Here is a 5,335-nt window from a genome sequence, read left to right as displayed (position 1 = left end):
TTTTGATTTTTTTTTTTTTTTTTTTAAATTAGAATAGACAGAAAAAAAAAAAAAAAAAAAGGTGGGTGATAAAAGAAGTAACAGATTTTCCGTTGCCGGGACTTGAACCCGGGTCTCTCGGGTGAGAGACGAGTATCCTAACCAACTAGACTACAACGGAACGGTGTTTAACGTATTGAAAATCCCTTAATAAAATAGGTTGTAACTCTAGGGTTACATTTAAATAGCTAGAACTTAGTCGAAGAAAAATTTTATCCATATTCATTTGTTTATGAAACAAGTCAAGCTCAAGCCAAAGTTTAGATTTGACTATTAAATAAGTCAAGCTCAAATATGATAATATGTTTGTGAAGATGCTTGATTTGATTATACATCATTAAACAAGTCAAGTTTCTCACGTTGAACCATCTCTTTCAAAAGAGCAAGACTTAGATATGGTACTTAGGTTTCCCTTTTAAAATTCTGTTATGTGGATTTTTTCTTATGGGAAGAAAGTGTATTTTTTAATTAAGTAATCATATGGCTAAATTCTAAGAAGGGAACCTAAGGAACAACTCTTAAAGTACTGTATCTAAGTTTTGTCCCTTTCAAAATGTTATCATCTAAGAGTTCAATTTGATTAATCTCTTCCAAAATGTCATCATATGAGACTATGCTTGAAGAAAAAAAATATTGACTCAGACAAAAACCCCTTTTTCAATTCGTCAATGATACTTCCTTTCTTCCTTTGCACCAAATGCAATGAGATAGTATACATGCACCACTTTATACACAGGATATAACTTGCCTTACCACTAATGGATTCCGTACTACATCTAATTGAACAACACTTGAAGCCCCGACTAAATTTATTCCTTCAAAGCATGCCTTTGTTGATGCAAATAATACATTTACTTTGTTACTTAAATCATTAAAAGCATTACTTGAGGCTTGGCGCTTCTTTACATCTTGTTTTCCATCTATATACGACATCTTTTTTCCTTCATTCCAACTGAAACAAGGTTCAAGCTACTCCATTATAAAGTTTAGTGGTTCTATGAATTGACCAAAAACCAATACCCTTTCTTTTATAACACTAGTAAACCAAATGAGTTCCATTACAAATTTTGTTCTGATTCCATCCTCAAGATTCAATCTTTTTAATTCATAATTGTAAGATTGAAAGAAAGTTTTTTTTTTTTTTTTTTAAATGTTTAAGCATTAGTGAAGGATGGACAGAGATCAAAGATTCGTAATTTTCAAATTGCATTTAGGCATTTTTAAGACCATTGAGTTTCTTAAAAAAAGGCTCTTCTATAGTTGGGATGGCTATAATATAACCAAATGCTTCCCTAACCTTTTAAACTTTTTCTTTAAGTATGGAACCTTTGTGTACATGTATAAATGGGTCAATCATATCTCTAACCTTCTTCATTTTCTCACATTTCAGTTCTTCGATGATGTAGACATCCTATCTTGTTATGACCTATACTTGAACCTCGCAGATCCAATGACAAGAAAACTATTCTCTACCAAAATTATCAATATCGTGTGTGGAGCTCAATGAAAAAATATACCTAAAAGTGGTCCAATACAATTCAAGTCCAATTCTAACTATGACTCAAGAACTAAGCCTAAAAGCCCATTTCTAACCTAATTTAGTTGAGGCATATAAATGTGCACAAGTGGGGTATATGATGCATACGCACCAAATTTGTGGCATACACATCTTTTGGACAGAAACCTCAAATCACTCCATTTCCATTTTAGTGAGACGCTAGGGCAACTAGTCTAATTAACTGACTGCCCATACGTTCTACCAAACCCTAGACCTTCAATTTGTCTATAAAAACCTCCATTTTCACCATCCAAAGGGTCTAGATTTTCAACTTACCAAAACTCTTTTGAAACACCATTCCAAACCCTAAACAAAAAAGTTGAAGGCTAGAAGGGGTAGAAAAAGTGAGTATTTGATTGATCTTCAGCCATTCCTTGGTTAAAAGATAATGTTCTACTCACTAAGGTTCTAAAATTTTAGCTAGTGTAGCATTTAAAATTGTTATCAAATCACTTAGGGTCATTTTGAAAACCCTAGCCAAGTCATTCCAAGTCATTTTTCTCCACACATAGCAACAGTAGTCGATTTCAACTGAAAGGCCAATCATGAACAATACTATAAGTGCTACGAGGAGGATACGTGGTTTTCTCCCGTGATCCATATTCTCCTCCTCGATTTTTGTTTATTTTTTGTTTTTATGTTATTTTAATGTTCTAATATGTTGTTTATGTGCCATAAAATGTTTAATATTTGTTGTTTGTTTTGCTTTCATTGTTTTTATGCAAATCTATCAAAGCCCTATAATATGCATCAGGGTGCGTATGCATGAGATTAGATGCGTACGCATCTACTTCTCTGCATATGCATCTTTTAGGTGATTAGGGTTCACGTTTTGGTCTATTTTCTGGGAATCTGTCCGAAGCCCAGATGCATACATCAAAAGAAGGATGCGTACTGTACCTGTCTAGGCTAAAACCAGATTTCTTTCCTTTTTTGTTTTATTTGCTTTTAATTCCATGTTTTATTATATTTCCTTAACTTATTTGTTTGTTTTAAATGTGTGTTTTCTATTGTGTGTGTTTCCTTTTGTATTATAGATAATAAAACCCAGAACATTTAAAAAGATCTTTCATTTTCTTTCTTCTTTTGAATCCAAAAGCCTAAGGGGTATTCTCCGTTATCTCTTATCCACTCTTTAATTATGTTTTGAACCCTACATGGTAATTAAAAGAATTAGAGATAATTAAGGCATACTTTTCACTTATAACGCTTTCCAAAACCCTCTAAGTCAATGATTAGTTAGATTCCAATCATTTTTGGAAATTAATTAATTATTCAAACATAAAAAAAGATAGCATTCAATAAGATTGATTTCAAGATCTAAGTAATAATTCAAGGGAATGCTAACGAATTCTCTTAGAGTATTGGTTAATAATCCATTTTAAAAAGTTTTGGTGGGAAAAAAAAAAAAAAAAAAAAACAACAACAACAACAACAATTAGGGTCTGTTTTGGTTATAAAAAAAATTATTGGTTAATAATCCATTTTAAAAAGTTTTGGTGGGAAAAAAAAAAAAAAAAAAAAAACAACAACAACAACAACAATTAGGGTCTGTTTTGGTTATAAAAAAAATGCTCACCCATGACTCATCACTCAAATATCATCACTCTATAACTCATTTCCTATCACCCAATAATCCCCAAATATCTCCAAAACCTAGTTTGGCACTTTAACTCAGTTCTGTTTGCATCTTCAAAAACTCAAAAAATTAGGACTCATACTCTAACCTATGCTACATGTGCACCAAACCCACTATCCGGCCCCTTTTAACTCCACTCACCCCCAAAACCCAACTTCACCAAACCAGATTTCTCCATTTCCCCTCCAGCCTCAACACCTCCAATGTCCTCCACTCAATCGTCACCCACTTGCGCCGATGCCGCCGAGATGCCACCGATTTCTTCCTCCCTCCTTGCCCTAGAAACAAAACCCCCAACAAGCTGTACTTCCTTCCTTCGTCCTTGGTGTCAAAACCGAACCCAACATTAAGTTCTTGGTGCTCTGCAACTCAATCCCGTTGGTGATGGTTGAAGAGACGAACCCCAATCCCATTATCGGTGTGTATCCCAGCCCGATCCTTGTCCCGTGAAAGTTTCGATCATCGTTGTTCCAAAATGGGTATGTCTTGTTCTTTATTCAATTTTTTGGTGGGTTGAGGGATGAAGAACAAAGAGGAATGGATAAAAGTGATGGTGAAGAAGTTCTCTATTACTACTTGGTGTGAATGGATTGGAGCTCATTAAAGCCGTTGGTGGAGTGTGAGTGAAAAGTAGCGCCTGAGGTGACAATCCTTTGACCGTGGGCCCCCCAAATGTGTGTGTATTTACAAAAATACCATCATAACTTAGTTTTTACAACTCAAAAACACCTAAAACTTGTTTTCAGTTTTTATAACTCATTACTCAAATATGTGAGAATTGAGTGATGGAAATAAAACTTGAAAACAAATCCAAACAAGCTGCATCTCTGTGGGTCCCTCTATTTTTGAGTGATAAGTAATGAAAATTGGGTCATGAGTAATGGAAACAAGGAAATCAACAGACTCTTTTAATGTTTTAATAGTTTTTTTCATTTCTCATAAAAATAGTATCAAAACTTCCTAAAATGAATTGTTAACCAATACCTTAAAAGCACTCGTTAGTATGACTCATAATTCAATTAAGGCTTAACTAGAAGAAGGTATCTTAAAAGCTTTCAGTTAATTAAGATAATTTATTTGAACTTAAATGGAAACATAATAGTCAAATTAATCATTTCTCAATTAATCGAGATTCAATTCTATCCTTAAAACGTGCAAGATCATTCAAGATAAACCAAGATCACTTAAGTATAAAGGAAAATACTCAAAAGTTATTGAAACTTTTCACTTCAATTAATAATCTTTTCTCATTAAATTTAGAGTCCGTTTGGAAATAACTTATTTAGCTGAAACTAAAAATTTTTTATTGAAAGTATCGTAAATAAAACTAAAAGGTAATTGAAATAGTACAGTGAATCTTATGAATAGTATCGAAAAATGGAATAGAGCTTATGAATAGTAACAAAATTAAGCTAAATAGTAAAAAAAAACTGGTTTTTTAAGCTAAAGGCAAACGCGATCTTAATCACTTATTTCAAACAAAGTTTCCAATCATGGTTGGTATTCACATGTATGTGATTGGCCAAATCCTAACAAACATTTCTAACTAACTGATAGATTATTGCATTTATCACTAACAATTTATCAACTTACTTTCTATTACTAGTAAAAAGACCTACTTATCATACAACATAAGTACTAGTTAACAACTAACTTTAAAAACAAATTACATCATAAAACTACCAAAGATGAATTTATAAAACCAATATATTTATATATATTTAATATTGTCAAAATTTTAAAAGTAAAAAATAAATAATAAAAAGAATAATAATGTGGCCAACGATATTGCAAATGAGGAGACTGAACAGTAATATAGCAACAATAAATGCAATATTAAAGCCCAATTAAAGACAATTAAATTTTAATAAATGAAAGTGTATGTAGTCAAAAAAAAAAAAAAAAAAAATATTTCCCGTTAGATCATGTTCTCTTTACGTTGTTATACAAATTATTTTCTTTCATTTTAATAGGCGAAGTGTTTAATCTTTATGAAAGTGTATGTAGTCAAAAAAAAAAAAAAAAAAAAAATATTTCCCGTTAGATCATGTTCTCTTTACGTTGTTATACAAATTATTTTCTTTCATTTTAATAGGCGA

General features: G+C 31.9%; 1 non-coding gene across 1 annotated transcript; it reads right to left on the bottom strand.

Moving 5' to 3' along the window:
- Positions 1 to 87: 87 nt before the first annotated feature.
- On the bottom strand, positions 88 to 160 carry TRNAE-CUC (transfer RNA glutamic acid (anticodon CUC)). Its single transcript has one exon. It is a non-coding gene; the product is annotated as a tRNA-Glu (tRNA).
- Positions 161 to 5,335: the final 5,175 nt, after the last annotated feature.

Source organism: Quercus suber, unplaced genomic scaffold (genome assembly GCF_002906115.3).
Source record: "Quercus suber isolate HL8 unplaced genomic scaffold, Cork oak 2.0 scaffold_46, whole genome shotgun sequence".
NCBI classification, from domain to species: Eukaryota; Viridiplantae; Streptophyta; class Magnoliopsida; order Fagales; family Fagaceae; genus Quercus; species Quercus suber.
The sequence above is the reverse complement of the archived record's forward strand: the minus strand, read 5'-3'. Positions and strand labels throughout refer to the sequence as shown.